At 41.6% G+C, this 17,725-nt stretch overlaps 2 long non-coding RNA genes and 1 pseudogene across 2 annotated transcripts; all 3 read left to right on the forward strand.

The window, feature by feature from the left end:
• Nucleotides 1–1,369: 1,369 nt before the first annotated feature.
• LOC124507657 (uncharacterized) lies at nucleotides 1,370–15,503 on the forward strand. The gene is made up of 5 exons (XR_006961076.1): nucleotides 1,370–1,461; nucleotides 2,349–2,515; nucleotides 8,820–8,953; nucleotides 14,114–14,800; nucleotides 15,077–15,503. It is a non-coding gene; the product is annotated as an uncharacterized LOC124507657 (long non-coding RNA).
• Nucleotides 9,884–12,579, forward strand: LOC124507656 (ATP synthase subunit ATP5MJ, mitochondrial-like; annotated as a pseudogene).
• Nucleotides 15,504–15,605: 102 nt separating the features above from the next.
• LOC124507396 (uncharacterized) lies at nucleotides 15,606–16,906 on the forward strand. The gene is made up of 2 exons (XR_006961024.1): nucleotides 15,606–15,706; nucleotides 16,405–16,906. It is a non-coding gene; the product is annotated as an uncharacterized LOC124507396 (long non-coding RNA).
• Nucleotides 16,907–17,725: the final 819 nt, after the last annotated feature.

The following is a 17,725-nucleotide window of genomic DNA, read 5'->3' on the forward strand; positions in this document are numbered from 1 at the left end:
TCCTTTTGTCGTTCACTCATTTACTCACTGAACAATTCTTTGTCCACAACCGACTACGTGCCACACGCTGCTAAGCTCACGGGATGCCAACAACGATGCATGAATTATGCTCTTCGCCTTTAAAGAACTCAAACTTGGGGCACCTGGGTGGCTCAGTCAGTTGAGCGTCTGACTTCGACTCAGGTCATGATCTCGCGGTCCGTGGGTTCGAGCCCCATGTCGGGCTCTGTGCTGACAGCTAGGAGCCTGGAGCCTGCTTCGGATTCTGTGTCTCCCTCTCTCTCTGCCCCTCTCCCACTCATGCTTTGTCTCTCTTTCTCTCTCAAAAATAAGTAAACATTAAAAAAATTGAAAAAAAAAGAACTCAAACTTATTTGGAGGAGACAGAGAGAAATAATTATATTGTGTGTACAATTATACTTTTTTAAACATACTGTTTTATCGTTTATTTTTATATTTGAGAGACAGAGACAGAGTGCAGGCGGGGAAGGAGCAGGGAAGGAGCAGAGAGAGACAGACACAGAATGTGAAGCAGGCTCCAGGCTCTGAGCTGTCAGCACAGAGCCCGAGGCGGGGCTTGAACTTACGAACCGTGAGATCAGCCACCCAGGCGCCCCCGCAATCATGCTTATTACAGTGTGACAGAAATGCCCTTGGAGTTACAGGACTCCAGAGAAAGTGGCCCAAACCCAGTCTGTGGGAGGGAGTGTGGGAGAGCTCCCTGGGATTAGTGCCATTATGTTAGCCAAGTCTTAAGGGGCACTGGCTCGGCAAACATCCAGGCAGAGCTACATTCCAGGTCGAGGGAGTTATGAGCAAAGGAATGGAGGTGAGGTCCACCACAGATGTCTTTGCTTTTCAGAGCTGCTCAGCCTTAAATCCTGCCTGCAGCTCACCATCCTGGCTGCCCATGGGATTCACCTGGGGCATTCCAAATACCGGTTTCTGGACTTCATTCCCAGATAGCTTGCTTCCATTCGTCTGGAGATGACTGGGTACGCTGTTGAAAAAAAGAAGTGTCCTAGATGATTCTAATAAGCGTCTGAGATTGGGAAACACTGTTTTTGCTGGTGAGTCCGTGAGTAATGAGAAACGAGCTTGGGTGGGAGACAGAAGTGTTCATCGTTTGCACTTGGGAAGCCTGACAAGTAGGTGGATCCCGGGCCCCCTTCCAGAAAATTCAAGTGTCCAAAACGCATGTGATAACCGTGGTCAGGAAGTCACGTTTGAGAAACACCAGGACAACTTTGAGAGTCGTGCGACGGTGTTTGTCCTTTGTCCACGTGGTGCCGCTAATCAAGGGTTATTTTGTTTTGCTTTGTTCTGCTTCGCTTATTTGTTTGTTAGTTTGTTGGTTGGTTGCTAGGGACTGAGATGGGTTTGAAATTGCTTTGGAGAGGAGCCAGCCGAGTGGTCCTGTGGGAAGAAGAGATCATTGAGAACATTCTCATACAACTCCAGGTGAACGGAGGGGAGGCTGACTTAGGGTGGTGGCAGCTAAGGACAAGGGTGTGGGCATTGTGGGGAACAGTGGGGTTTCCAGAGGCACTTAGAATGCCCAACTGTCAGGGAGTGGAGATTAGCTGGGGGTAAATAGAAGGACAGGCCTGGATTAAGATCTTCAGGACTGTTAAGTATTAAAAACAATTATGCTGTCTCACTGTACAGAATTTTTAAAAATCCTTAATAAACATATAACGAGCACGAGAAAATTCAGCAAAGTTCAGCTTTTCAGATTTTTCCTATAGTGAGGCTTTTCGTTTTGTGCACTTTCAAATATTGAATTCTTGGGCCGCCTGCGTGGCTCAGTCTGTTAAGCTTCTGACTTTTGATTTCAGGTCAGATCACGATCTCATCGTCCGCGAGTTCGAGCCCTGCATTGGGCTCTGCGCTGTGAGCGCAGAGCCTGCTTGGGATTCTCTCTCTCTCTCTCTCTCTCTCTCTGCCCCTTCCCTGCTTGCGCACTCTCTCTCCCTCAAAATAAATAGATGAACTTAAAAAAAACCCAAATATTGACTTCTTTCCAAAAAATTTTTTTTCTGGTTTCCTTCAGTTGGTGATTCCTTGAATGCTTAACAGATCTGATTACTGGGAAACTCAGTATTACTGAGGGAGAATCGAGGTTAATTCCAGGGTGGTTCCACCTACAGACCCACAGTATTCTGCCATTGCAGGGGAGGAAGGTCCCGTGTATTTGCAGGGAGAGATTGGTGTAGACATCGTCAGGCTTTTGTATTTGCAAGTTTAGGGGCAAGAGTTGGACCTCAGATGCCCGTTTGGAAGCCGTGGGCCTGTTTGCGGTTGCTAGACAAGTAAGAGGCGATGGTGGTTTTTGTTTCATGAATTAGACTTGTCTAACGAAGGAAGGTGCCAAGAGTGAAGACTGCAGTCGTACAAGAAAAAAATCCCTGGGGGGGCCGCCGCGTTTCAGAGGTGGTGAAGAAGGGCGTGAAGAAGAACAAAAAGAAATGTGAGTGACGCAGAAGGAAGTTCTTCCCAAGGAGGCCAGTTGTCGGTAAGAGACTGAAAAGAAAAAAACAAGTTCTCTGATGGCAGTATTATGAAGGAATATAGGATGACAGAATGGGAGGAACTTGCTGAAGCAGGGGCAGCGGATTGCAGTCAGAAAGCGATCTGGAAATTTACCACATCAGGGATGAGGCAACCTGGCGGGTAAACGTGTCAGTCAGCTTGGCGTGCTATGGAACATGCACCGTAGAGGGGTGGCGTAAACAGCTGAAATTTATTTCTCACAGTTCTGGAGGTTGGGGAGTCAAGGTCAAAGGGCCGGCAGATCCTGTGTCTTGTCTCATGAGGAAGCCCTTCCTGGTTCTTGGTTTATCCTCCTGGGGCAGGAAGAGAGAGAGAGAGAGAGAGGGAGGGAAGGAGTGAGGGAGAGAGGGGAGGGGAACAGGAAGGGGAGGGGTAGAGAGAGGAGAGAGGGAGAGGGAGGGGGGAGCTTGAGGGAGGGAAATGGGGAAGAGGGGCAAGAGCTCTCGTCCTCTTATTACAAGCCTCTGTCATGGGGGCTCCACCCTCAAGACCGACTTACCTCCTAGAGGCCCCACCTCTGAATACTATTACATTGGGGTTTAAGATTTCAGTGTGTGAACTTGGGAAGAACTCACGCGTATGTCCAAATGGCCTGCCAACACCACCGCTCATTAAGCTCTGTGGCCCGAGCCCTTCCTTTACTCTGGGTCACCTAAAACTCCCGGCCTTCCACAGCATTCGGTGAATGGGTTGGTTGCTAAAACCGTGCAAGGCAGTGAGGGAAGCTATGGGAAAGAGCTAAGTGAGGGCGTGGGCAAGTAAAGCTACCTTGCCTGGTTCCACATTGGTTGGAGGGGGCACCCTGGAGCTTGTCTTGGAACACTGCCTTGTCTTGCTCGAATTCGGAATCAAACAAACACAGGCCCTGAGGTGGGTGATTGGCTCCAACCAGTCAGGTGAGGAGGAGTCTGGGGAGAAGGTGACAGGAGCCAGCTGTTAGCCGTCGCTTGTAGCAGCTGGGATGGTGTAGGGGGGTAAGGGAGATCTGAGCGGGCACCGAGAGCATCTGTGACATTCTCATTACAATTTGAAAGACACAGGAAAGAGAAGGCAAGCACACAAAAAATCACCCTCAGTCACATTACCCATCGAGGCAACACCTGAGGGGATTTCAGGACATGTCTATAAGGTCCTCTCCAAGTGGTTTTAAACTGTTCAAAATTTTATTTTGTGTAGTTTGGATTGTACACAATTTGTTACACTATTTTTGAAAGCCTTGTGTCAGTTATTAGGTACTTCGTACTTGTCATCGTAAGAGTCTTAGAAACATTTTTTTTTTTTTGAGAGAGAGAGAGAGAATGCAAGTACAAGCAGGGGAGGGGCAGTGGAAGAATCTTAAGCAGTCTCCACACCCAGCACGGAGCCCGACTTGGGGCTCGATCTCATGACTGTGAGATCGTGACCTGAGCCAAAACCAGGAGTCAGACACTTAACGGACTGAGCCACCCAGGCCCCACTACAAATGTAATTTTTAATGCCGTACATTTAAACAATTCTCACTACAATGAAAAATTAAATTTAAGGGCAAGTATCAAGCTCTGATTTCATATGATATTTTCAAAACTGAAGTGCTTGCTATAAGCGTCCAGGTTTGTTTGTTTTTTTTTTCTTTTTGTTTTTGCTTTTTGTTTTTCTTTTATACTTATTATATTTGAAACTTCCTTTTTTCTTTTTCTTTTTTATTATTTTTTTAATATGAAATTTATTGTCAGATAGGTTTCCAGACAACACCCAGTGCTCATCCCCACAGGTGCCCTCCTCGATGCCCATCACCCACCCTCCCCTCCCTCCCACCCCCCATCAACCCTCAGTTTGTTCTCAGTTTTTAAGAGTCTCTTATGCTTTGGCTCTCTCCCACTCTGCCTCCAGGTTGATAACTGTCACTGATCAGGTGTGGGCAGACAACATGGATGGTGCCTTGGTGACTGTGTAAATGCAGGACGTGGTGGGTGATGAGACTGCAAAGGGACCACATTCGCAGACACTGTTCTAGCAGGAGCCAAAAATGTGAATGTTTACATACGATGGCAGATAACACAGATAGTTATCTTGGCGGTGGGGCCAAGAGGAGAGGTACATGCCCAAGGCGGGCTGTTGCCAAAGCACGTTGCCATGCAATACCTTCTGATTACTTTAGCTTGCAATCCAGAATTTTCACATGCATGTAAAATCTGAGTGTTGAAGACTGGCCCATTTTCTTCAGACCCAATTTAGGCATCAGCAATGGGTTCTTCCAATCCATGAGCATGGGATGTTTTTCCATTTCTTTGTGTCTTCTTCAATTTCTTTCACGAGCTCTCTAGAGTTTTCAGTGTACAGATCTTTTACCTCTTTGGCTACGTTTATTGCCAGGTGTCTTAGGGTTTTTGGTGCAATTGTAAATGGGATCAATTCCTTCGTATCTCTTTCTGCTGCTTCATTATTGGTGTATAGAAACGCGACTGATTTCCGTACGCTGATTTTTATATCCTGCGACTTTGCTGCGTTCGTGTATCACACGTAAGAGAAGAGTCACTGGGTTCTACTCTTGAAACCAAGATTACACTGTGTGTTAACTAACTTGAATTTAAACTTAAAAAAAATCAGCAATGAGTGATGGCTTTCTATTTGTAACATTTGCACTAAATTTTGTGCAATTTGGGAGTAGTCAGAGACACAATGCTGTTCCCAAACTCAGAGGCCTCAGCTGACACGTTACCTTTGACACATTAAGTGATAAAATTGCACCACCACAATCTCTGCCACCCTGATCTCTAAGTCTCACACCTCCTTTCTGAATTTCAGATCTTTCTCAGTGTACTTTCCACCCTCACCCCAGCTTCCAATAAGCCTCGTGGCCTGGCCATGCTACTTGCCCCGGGAGCCTCGACAAGGAACATCTCTGTTAGAAAGGCAGCCTCTTTGGCAAATCCCAAGCCCGATTTGTTTTTTCTAGGGGAAAAAAAAAAGTAGATATTAAAATAAATACAAAAGCCTCAACTTCTAAATAAAGGTAATATGGGCGTAGGAGAAAAAACTGGACTCAGTGTCATTTATAACACAGAATAAGGAAAAACAATGACAGAAACAAAGAGATTTAGAATTAATAAGTGAGTATTAGATGTGCTATATGCTTCAGGATAATGGAAAACTTAAATGAAGTGGCTACATTCCTAGAAAGAGATACAATGGCAGAATTGATGCAAGAGGAAACAGAGAATCTCGATCAACCTATAAGAACTAAATATATGAAAATGTTGGTCGAAGACCCTCCCTCTCAAAACCTGCAAGCCTGTGCAGTTGTATGAGTACAGCTTATAGAAGTTTCAAGGAGGAGATAATTCTGGTTTCATACAAGTTATATTAGAAAATTGAAAAAAATTCATTCATGATCTTAGTTAAACTTTTGGAAAATGAGGAATGCAAGGGAACTTTCTTCACTTGGTAAGTTGTATATACCAAAAGACTTATTGAACCTTATTGAACTGATCGAACACTTATTGAACCTTAAGTGTTTAAGTATATAAACTTTATGCTTATTGAAAAAAATTTGTACACATTCTTTTAAAAAGGAATATAAAGTGGTTTTGTTTGTTATTATAAGAAAGGTTTTTATATTTATCTATTTAGACTCATTAGCCTTTTCTTTGAGGCATTAGATTTTTAGTCTTTTTTTTTTAATTTTTTTTTTTAACGTTTATTTATTTTTGAGACAGAGAGAGACAGAGCACGAACGGGGGAGGAGCAGAGAGAGAGGGAGACACAGAATCGGAAGCAGGCTCCAGGCTCTGGGCCATCAGCCCAGAGCCCGACGCGGGGCTCGAACTCACGGACCGTGAGATCGTGACGTGAGCCGAAGTCGGACGCTTAACCGACTGAGCCACCCAGGCACCCCATGAGATTTTTAGTCTTAATTAGAATGGCCTTCCTTACTCCAAGGCTCCATTTGCATTTTCTCATGTTTTCCTTTTAGTACTTTTATGTATTTTTAATTAAATTTTCTCATGTTTTTCTTAGCGAATTGAGTTTGTGAATTGAATTGAATTTTCTCATATTTTTCTTCTAGTGCATTTACATCTTTTATTTATTTGGAGTTTAGTCTACTGTAGTGTATGGTATCCTGTTTTCCTGTTGTTCTAATTCCATTAATTAAGAAGCCCATCTTTCCACCACTCTGCTGGAGAGTGCTTTCTTATCCTGGGCCACTTAAAACTCGCAGGCTTCACGTCACTCAATAACCGGGTTCATTGCTCAATACCAAAATAAAATCCGGTTAGATTTTTAAATGAGGTTTTATACACTGGCTCTAAAAATTTCATGGAGGAATTAAGGTCTAAGTTCCATGAGAATCTAAGTCAACCTTAAGAAGAATGCATCAAGGACTTTTCTACCAGATACTAGGACAACTAGAGACATCAATTTTGCTGGTTTTTCTTCCTTTTCTGGTTGCAAGTATTCTGTATGATTCCATTTTGTCTCCTTTAAGGTTGAGGTTTAAATTGCTCTTCTCTTTTCTGATTTCCTAAGGTGGAAGCTCAGGTTATTGACTTGTGTTGTTAACTTCCCTTTAAGTGCTACTTTTGCCGCCTGCCATGTATTTTGGCACATAAGCCAAACTTACGTTTTGGTAAGTTGTATTTTCATTTTCACTTAGAATAAAAATATTTTTAAGTTTCCCTTGAGACTTCTTTGACTCATGGATTATTTACAAGTGTGTTGTTTAATTTTCAAATATTTGCGGACTTTGCAGATATTCTTTTATTGATTCCTAGTTTAATTCCACTTTGGTCAGAGTACATACTTTATATGTTTTCCACTCTTGTAAATTTGTTACAATGTATCTGATGGCCCAGTATGTCATCTCTCTTGGTGGATGTTGCAGATGAGCTTGAGGAGAATATATATATTCTGCTGTTGTTGGATGGTGTATTTTATAAATGCCAATTAGATCAGTTGATAGTGCTATCCAGATGATCTGTAGCCTTACTGATTTCCTACTTGCTTTATCTATGCACTTACTGTTGAAGGGATATTGAAGGCCTAAGTATAATAGTGGATTTGTCTATTTCTCCTTTCAGCTCTATCAGTTTCTGACTTATGTAGTTTGATTCTCTGTTGTTAGGTGCATGCGTATTTAAGATTGTTATGTCTTCCAAGAGAATTGACCCCTTTGTCATTAGGTAATGCTTCTCTTTATCCCTGATAAACCTCCTTGTTCTGAAGTGTGCTTTTTATGAAATTTACATAGCTAGTCCAGCTTTCTTTTGATTAGTGTTGGTATGGTGTATCTTTCTCTAGTTCTTTACTTTTATCCTGTGTCTTTGCATTTAAAGTGGATTTCTTGTAATATATAGTTGAATCTTTTTTTAGTCCACCTTGAAAATTTTTGTCTTTTAATTGGTGCATTTACCAATCACATTTAAAGTTATTCTTTATCTATGGGGCACCTGGATGGCTCAGTTGGTTAAGCATCCAACTTCAGCTCAGGTCATGATCTCATGGTTCGTGGGTCCAAGTCCCGTCGTCGGGCTCTGTACTGACAGTTCAAAGCCTGGAGCCTGCTTCAGATTCCGTGTTACCCTCTCTCTCTGCCCCTCCCCTGCTTGTGCTCTCTCTAAAAAATAAATAAACATCAAAAAGTAAATAAAAGAAATAAAGTGATTATTTATGTAGATTAATCAAGCATTTTCTACTTGTTGCACTTGTCCTTTGTTTCTTTCTTCCATCTTTTTCTGCCTTCTCTAGTTTAATTGAACATTTTATAAAATTCTATTTTATCTCCTCATGGGGGTCAATTATACTTCTTAGAAAATTTTAATGGTTGCTCTAGAGTTTAGCTTATATAGTTTTGATTAATGTGAGCCCACTCTTTAAAAAAATTTTTTTTTAATGCTTGTTTGTTTTTGAAGGAGAGAGAGTGAGTCGGGGGGCGGCGGGCAGAGAGAGAGGGAGACGCAGAATCCGAAGCAGGCTCCAGGCTCTGAGCTGTCAGCACAGAGCCCGACGCGGGGCTCGAACCCACAAACTGCGAGATCAGGACCTGAGCCAAAGTCGGACACTCAACCGACTGAGGCACCCAGGCGCCCCAGTGTGAGTCCGCTCTTAAATAACACTACAGTTTTATGTGGCATGTGGCCCCTCCCCACTCTCTTGCTTTCTCTCCTCTTCTTTGATCTCCAGACTTGCCATTGGTTTGCCATAGCTTGCATGTCCTGGATTGCAGTTCCTTTGCTGTTGCCAAATAAACCCATTTGGCTGGTCAAATAACTGGCTGTTCTACTTTTAAGGTTGGCATTGCTTGGTGTCATAGAAGTGGGAACCAGAAAAGACCTCAACAGCTCCAAGGCTGGTGAGCAGACCCTTGTCAATACCCACTGAGGCCATTGAGCTCACTCTTTTGTCACTGACCCTGGAGTTTGAGGTATGTTTTTTCCTGCATCCAAGCTCTACTCTCCTCATGTTTTAAGCTCTCCAGGCTTTATTTAGGGATCTGTTCAAAGGCTTTGTCCTTTTTGTTTTCATGAAGGCTTTGTCCTTTCTGGTGAGTACTTTTTTGTTTTTGTGAGCTTCTGGTTGTGAGTAATGGGATCCCAGTCCTCTAAATACTTTGAGGAGACTCCACCCTGCAGGGGTCCCAGTTGGTTTTAATGTTTAAAAACTATAGTGCCTCCTCATGTGCATTCTTAACTAAATGGCCCAGCTTAACTAAAGATAATTTAGACTTTCAATGGCCATTATGAGGAACTTTCTACCTTGCTAAACTTGTTTTTCTCAAAACTAAATTAGCTGCATCTCCAAAATTGAAAAACAAGGAGAATAAGATACCTATTTTAATTGGCATGCAGGAGCCTCCAAAAGATTGCAAAATTTCGTAATACTTTCATTAAAAGATTCATTGCAAAAGACCAACGAAAAATTAAAGACCTAAAGGATAACACACAGAAGATTATAGAACTGACTAAAGGGGCTGTAATTCCCCTTTACCTTCTTTATTTGAGTACTCCGTCCAAAATTGTCTAAAATTGCCTTCCCATTCTATTAAACAGCTACCTTTTGAAAATAAGACCGCCCAATGTGAGGGATAGTCCTCCTTGGGTATTTTTTACTCCTTGGTCAAAGGCCAAACTAGGAGCCCTAGTTAAAGAATTTCTTGGGGCGCCTGGGTGGCTCAGTCGGTTAAGCAACCGACTTCGGCTCAGGTCATGATCTCACAGTTTTTGGGTTCGAGCCCCGCGTCAGGCTCTGTGCTGACAGCTCAGAGTCTGGAGCCTGCTTCCAATTCTGTGACTCCCTCTCTCTCTCTCTCTGCTCCTCCCCTGCTCACATGCTCTCTCTCAAAAATAAATAAAGATTAAAAATTAAAAAAAAAAAAAGAATTTCTTAAACCAGGGAGGATTCTTGCAAGCTTTTGTAAATAGATTAACTTCTAAGCCCAGTCAAGAGAGGAAAATAAAATTTCACATTGTTCCTTCCTTTCCAAATCCAGATTGATTCGTTATTGATACTTTCTCTCCCAGAGTAGCTATTGCCTTCTTGTTGGCCTCATTTTCCAAACTTGGCTTGACTTTCTGCCTGCCTGGGACATACAGTTTGTCAGTCCTTTTGGCTATCTTTGGGAGTGACTTTAGATCTTGTGAAGAGAATGCATTTTATACCCTCTTGGAAGATGTCTCTTGGGCCCATGGAATTATTTAATGCTGCCATAAATAGGTACTGTCTGTCCCAGGTAAATCTGACAAGACATTTGAAAGGATTTAGTAACTTTGCTATCATAAATTTGACCAAATTGGAAGCTGGTATTCAGAGGCCAATAGAATTTTGTTGTTAGGCCTTCTCCTCTAAGCTAAATGTACTCAGAGGGAAAGAAAAACATTCTAACAGGTGAATGGTGGATGGGGGCACCAGGCCTTTGATATCATTTAGGTGGCAACTGAATTCTTCCATGAATTAAAAATGGGTATCTTTGTACAAATTTAGTCTTTGCGGGACCACAGGTGTGGCTCCGGAAACAATTCCAAGCCCACCAATCCTATTTACCAAACCCCAAGCCTCTCCTATTCATCCCAAAGGATTGTACGTATTGGGCCGAGGGAACCAAAATCTTGCATTTTTTTCCCATGTGCCTTGTGCTGTCAAGATTCTACCCAGGGTCTTCTCCAAAATTCCGGAGTTCTCCAGAACTCTTACCTGGACCATCTCTTTGATATGCAAACTTTGCAATGTTTAAAAGACAGCAATTTTTATCAGAAGGAGAAGGAAAGAAGGAAAGTTATTTGAGTCGATTCAATTCCTTTTATAATTCGTGAGTGTTGTATTATCGTATCTAATTCATGGCAGACATTTTAAAATGGGAGGTATAACGTCTGTGTTTGCATCTGTCTGTACGTTCATGTGCGTCTCTGTGGAGGTGTAGATGTGTGGTATTTTTTACCTCCAGATGGTATTTTCAAAATTAATTTCTAAAAGAGATCTATTTAATTGGCTTAAAGAACACGAAACACTTAAATAAATTAAATTCTCAGAAATATAATAGAAACTTAATCCGAATGAATTTTAGGTTCATGTGATTTAGGGAAAAAATTCAGTATTAAAGCTGCTTTATTTAGTCTTGTTGGTTTAATTAAGACAGTCATGCTTTTAGAGTTTTCAGCGCTAAATATAATACTTTTATTCTACTCAGGCTTACTAAAGGTCAAATGAATTCGTGTTGTCTCTTAGAACTTTGTCAGCAAAAATGATAATTTAAGATGATGGTTGACTGTTTAATATCTCATATAATTTTCATGACGAATCTAAACATAATTATTAAAAATCCTTTATTAATAGATATAATAGTTTATAAATGAACTTTTCAGCAATATTCATGTCTACTTAAATAGTTTACCCCAATCTTTTTGGTAACTTAAAACCTTGGAGTTTTGCTAAGTTAAATTAGATGATAGATAGTCATTAAAGATCTAGATCGTTGCCAAATAACATAAAACTGAATCATTGATTATGAACACAGTTTTACGTACTTTTGGCTTCTTGTGACAGAGAAACTAAAACATATTTGGATGGGTTAGTGCTATACTGAAAAGGCCTATGCATATCCTATTACCCTATTTTAATAAATGTGCCAATCTAAAGAAAGCTGAGGTCACAGGAGGTTCACCATTGCTTACTTCTGAGTTTTCACTGGAAATTAAGGTTGGGTTCAAATGGTTAAGAATGCCAATAAACGACGTGCCCTCAGTCACCTTTCCCACTCGTTGGCCTTGCTGGTTGGGGTGGCCTGAGCTGGGTGTCCTGCACCGTGATGCTTCAAAGCCTTGTTGAAAATGTTTGGGTCCCCACGAAACCCTCCCATAGCCAAGTTTACTGGTAGATTTGGGTAGGAATGGGGTTGATGGGCTTCATCGTTTATGAAATCAGGAATGCTGATAAAGGAAGTAAAGCTCTGAAAGCTTTGAGTTCTCCACCTGCTCGTGGTCATCATTAACCAGCTTTACATCCGATGGGACATCAGGCTGGCTGCGAATCTCAGCAAGCCCTATTGGATGGGACCATGGAGCGTCGCTATACATCTGTAGATGTGTTGTTTCCTTTCTGGTGTGAATAAATGTACCTGTGAGGTGCAAAAAAATATATATTTTAATAAATGTAATTAAGACTACTGGAAATAATAAGGGAAACATGCAAGGAAAGCAGGATGTGTGTTTTCTATAAGAGGAGGTATGGAGAATAGTGAGGCATTTTTGTTGAGGGAAAAGAAAGTAATTTTGTTTGAAAGCAAGACTGTTTAGAGAGGAAGAACATAGGACAAAATCTGAATGTAAAGAACAAACAAACAAACAAGCAAACAACTTGTAGAAGGCTTGTGGAAAGGAATCTTGAGAAAGAAATTTTATGCATGGTCAAGCTAAATGAATTGAAAGGCTAAAAGGAAACCCACCTTTGATATCAATAGTGTACTTATGTAAAACCAAACCTGAATTTTCTTTTATCTACTGAAAGTTTTCTTGAATTGTTGATCTCCTTTTCATAAGAAATTATAAACAAAGGGTTTCCCTTACCTTTTTTAAGAAAAAAAAATTTAATGTTTATTTATTTTTGAGAAAGAGAGAGAAAGAGTGCAAGTGGGGGAGGAGCAGAGAGGGAAACACAGAATCCAAAGCAGGCTCCAGGCTATGAGCTGTCAGCACAGAGCCCGATGTGGGGCTCGAACTCACGAACCGTGAGATCATGACTTGAGCCGAAGTCATATGCTAGGCGCCCCTCCCTTACTTTCAAGTGATCTTTTTGTCAAAATAGTTTCCTGTATTTATTGTCCGTATCAGGTCTTTGATTACTTAAATCTAGTAGAACACACAATATTAAAAGAGCTAAATTTCGCTCAGAACCCTGTGATCTTCTATATTTGCCTATGAAGTCTTTTGTTGTCACTATGGTTAAATGGATAACTGAGTATTATTTCATGGTGACCTAGATCTGATTAGACCAAGTGTTTTAAAACCTTTTGATATTTTTGGCAAACTTCCCCCCAAATCAAATTTGAAATACAGTCTTTTCTAGTCAACCTAATGTTTAGATTTTCCAGAGAGTCTCTGGAACATCTCAAAAGATTTGTTCTCTCTTCTTATAAAAAGGGAGATGTTAAACTAGGCTGATTTGCTATGTTAAATTATATAGGAAGCATTGTAAAATAAGAAGTAATACTAAGGGGGAGCCTAGGTGGCTCAGTCAGTTGAACATCTGGCTCTTGATTTCAGCTTAGGTCATGATCCCAGGGTCGTGAGATCAAGCCCTGTGCTGGGCTCTGCACTGAGTGTGGAGTCTGCTTGGGATTCTCTCTCTCCCCACCTGCCCCTCCCCACCCCCCACCGAAAAGGAAAAAAAAGAAGTAATATTAAGCCTTCTTTATGTTTTATTTGCGTAGGTATGTAAGTGTTCCAGAAATTGTGTGAAATTCTTGGAAACCTGATGTGTCTTAGTATAATGTTATCAGTCATAATTCCAATTAGTATCTTCAAATGTCGCATGTGACAGAAATCACCAGATTTCCTTGTCATTTCCGTTATAATGAACTCTCCTCAGGGGTTTGAAAATAAGCATCTTTCAGTCTTTTCATGGGTAGCTATTGTTTTACTCTGAAGCTTTTACAAAAATGTTCCCACAAAAGTACCTGAGCTTCAAGGAGATTCATGGAGAGGACTTTTGACAAATATAGGTTTGTGATACCTTGAAGAGCATAAAACCAAACTAGGTAAGAATTTCTATTGTACATACTAGATTCAAGTAGAACGAATAGTAATTATCTGGGTCTAAATGAACTAAGGAGGGTGATTATTACTCTTATGACTCTTTGAAATACTGCTCGTTCCTTGATGCTTTGTTTTGTTCAGATTTTAAAAAGCTTTTGTCTCGAGCTATCTGTGACTTAGAGCAATTTGATAAAGTATACCTTTGTAAACAAAGAGGAACACGTTTATTTTTTTCTGCCTACCTGATCCCTTTAGAGTTTGGAAACTCTTGAGTGTTCTTTTCATGACATGATAGTTATTTGCATACGTTTATTAAAAATCTCTTCTTCTTGTAACAGGACTCAACTGAAGGCACTGGCTATATTACCAAGACTTTGACTGAAATGGTATTTCAGATAAATCTGAAGGCCAGTCCTTGACTTGGCTTCCTGGCCTCAGAGGCAATGACAGTTCAATCTGAGATGCCTTATGAAAAGTTCCAGCAAATCAGTCTTAAAAAGAACTTACAAGGTCAATCAATATTTCTGCTACATGTGTGTGAGTAACCAGGCCAAGTTTAATGCAAACGAATTAGTTTTATCTTTAGTAAAAAAAAAAAAAAAATGGGGATACTTGTAGAGAGATGGGGCATGTAGAGAGAAAAAATATGTTTGCACCTTTGTCTACATTACATTCTAGCCCTGTTAATTGTCTTTGAGGTTTGGCTATATACCTGTAAACTAGGCTGGATCCTGAATTCACCTGGTTTCCTCAAATATCTGGCTACAACTCTTCAACCTATCACTTCCAATTTTGTCCCGCTCATCTGATTTGGAATCACCAAAGAACGAAGACTGCTCCTAAATCTCCTTGGAAGGGACTATAAGAAGTCTTTCCCATTACCGGGATGGCAGCCAAACTTCAGGGACTTGAGCCTTGACTGCACATTGGACATCTGAAGGAGGTTTTTCCTGACATCCAGTCCTGTGCAAGTCCTGGAGGCTTCCAAATCAAATTGACGAGGAGGACAGTGATCTGACATCAAGGTAGACTGCTTTCTCCAAATTTGATGGATTAGGACTTTCTACTGTAACTAAACATAAAGCCCTTTATTCTTTTCTTTATGGCCTTTACTCTGGCATTGGCCTGGGAAGAGAGCACCATTATCTATATCTCCCAGGCCATTGCTAAGTATGTGTGGGGGGGAACCTTTCTGACTGATGGATTTGTCAGCAGAAACTCTGATCTGTTCATGTTGCCAAAGATCCCTTGGCCTTACCTGTAACCAATTTCTCCCATGATCTGTTTCCCTGCACTCACAGGAAATGCAAAAGGACTAACTTCTCACTGCAAGGCTTTTCAGAAAGATCCCTTTAGGATGGGATGGTACCTCACGGAATATCATCCAAATTCCTCTGATCCCTGGCTTGAAAACGTCAATTAGGAAACTCCAACTGAAGGGTCTATCAAGAAACTAGGCCTTAGCTGGAGTTCTTTGCACTCCAACTGGCTTCGGTTTTTGTCTGTGGCAGACAGTATTACCCATGGGCATGTGAATGTTTAGATAGCTGGTGAATTGAAGGTCAATACTTATTGGGATGTTTAACTGTCCCTGTCAACATCCATAATAAATAAGAAACCTCCAATTGGTTTCCCTCATTAAACCTTCAGAGCTGCTTTATTTTTTTTTATTTTTTTTTTATTTTTTCAACGTTTATTTATTTTTGGGACAGAGAGACAGGGCATGAATGGGGGAGGGGCAGAGAGAAAGGGAGACACAGAATCGGAAACAGGCTCCAGACTCTGAGCCATCAGCCCAGAGCCTGACGCGGGGCTCGAACTCAGGGACAGCGAGATCGTGACCTGGCTGAAGTCGGATGCTTAACCGACTGCGCCACCCAGGCGCCCCCAGAACTGCTTTAAACAGGAGCTTCCGGGAAGCATACATGACGGTGAGTTTTTTTTTTCCCCCTTGATGGTAGTAAGTGCCAAAGAAAGAGAATCAGAAACCTCTCCCTCACATTAGGAGAGCTAGTTGATTCCACAGCTAAAGGAATAACAGCCTAACTATGATCACTTGACACATTGGCTAGGCTAGTCTTAGATAACTGTATAGCCCTTGATTACCTACTTGCTAAATAATAAGGTGTCTGTGTAATAGCAAATCCTGCCTTATAGCTATTTGCCAAATAGCAAATACATGGGTAAAGGCCCCTGGAGAGGTAGAAATTCGATTACACAAGATCAGAGAATAAGCCCATTGGTTATGAAAAATTTCACCTGGTGACTCCTGGTCTTTTAACCTATGTACCTAGTTACCTACGGGTTTGGGCTCCTGGCTAGAACCATTATACAAGCTGCATTTGTCATAGTATTTTTTATTTTGCTCTACATAATTAAGGTCTTGTACCTGTTACTTGTCAAAACTTTGTAGAACTGACACACCCAATAGGGTGAGGCTAGCTCCGTGCTTTGAGATGATCTCTAACATTTACAGTCTTGGTGAGATACAGACTTTAGGTAAGTACCTGAAAATTCTCCTTCCTAACATTCTCTGTTACTCAAATGTGGCCTTACATGTGTTCCAACTGCCATGTACTTTCTCTCCAAAAAAGGACATGACAACAAGGAAATGTCTTTCCTGTTACAGAGGGGCAAGACCACTAAATATGGAAAACCTGACTCCCAATCGATGCTTTGAAAGAAAGATCTTGATCAAAAGAGGGAAATGTGAAACTGAATAGAGGAAACCTCATTTAAAAGGGAGTCAGGAGACCAGAAGGGGAGCTCTCATGTCGAATCATTTGTCCCTCGCAGACCCCAGCAGGAAGAAATGTACCTTGCAATACCAGCAGGAAGAAGCCTACTTTACCACCTCAGAAGGAGGAAGGGAGAATTTCTCCTGACCTAGCAACAAGCTCAGCCAATAAGAAAATACCACAACTCAGCCAATGAGAAACCATCACTACCCTGAACTCTCATTTTCCTCCAATGGATTTCATTCATGCAGCCCCTCCCAACTTCCTTCTCTTCTCTACAAAGTAACCTTCTTTTCCTTTGATTTTTCAACTGTGTTATGGTTTGCCATAGCTTTTGTGTCCTGAACTGCGATTTCTCTGCTATTCCTCAATAAACTTATTCTGCTGGTAAAATAACTGGCTGTTTTGCTTTTAAGGTTGACAGGCCTTCGTCCCATAAGACTTCCCCCACTTTAGAAGGCAATTTCAAGTCCAGGTTGTTACCTATACTTCTGAGCCACTGGCTATAAGTTGGAGGTTCCCAGGAACCTTTCTTCCACTTCAATTAATATGCTAGGATGCCTCAAAGAACTCAGAAAAACATGTACTCATGTTTACCAGTTTATGATAAAGGATATTATAAAGGATATAGATGAATAGCCAGATGAAGAGGTACATAAAGCCTAGGAGGGTCCCAAGTGCAGAAGCTTCTGTCCCCATGGGCCTGATAACTTCAACATGTCTGTCATATCTGAGTCTGGGTCTGATGGTACTTTGTCTCTGCAGACTGTGTTTTTTCTTGCTTTTTGGCATGCTGTGTAAATTTTTGTTGAAAGCTGAGCATGTTTTATTCGGTCATAGAAACGGGAGTCAACGGGCTGTGTTTAATGTTTGCTGTGGCCATAAGTGCCAAGGGCTTCAAATCCCTCTAGGGCCATTGTTTCTCCGTCCTCTGGAATCTTTGGGTTTCCCTAAGTATTTCTTTTCAGAGAGAGAGGGAGAGCCTGTGCCTTGCCGTGTTTTCAGCTGTAGTCTGCTGTTATGCTGGGGCTCTGTTGGTGTGTACTACGGAGTGGGGAGAAGGGTAGAATTCCATAAGCTTCTGATTAGATCTCAGCCTTCCAGTGGACCTGTTTCTCCAAGTTGTACCTCTCGCAAATGTTTGTCCAGGGGTGTACCTTTTCCCTGCCCCCCCCACCCCTTCCTTCCCAGGCCGCAGCATTCCCATCTGCG

This window comes from Lynx rufus, unplaced genomic scaffold (assembly GCF_022079265.1).
Source record: "Lynx rufus isolate CCGP_SWC_20201006 ecotype Redwood Valley unplaced genomic scaffold, mLynRuf1.p SCAF_12, whole genome shotgun sequence".
Classification (NCBI taxonomy): Eukaryota; Metazoa; Chordata; class Mammalia; order Carnivora; family Felidae; genus Lynx; species Lynx rufus.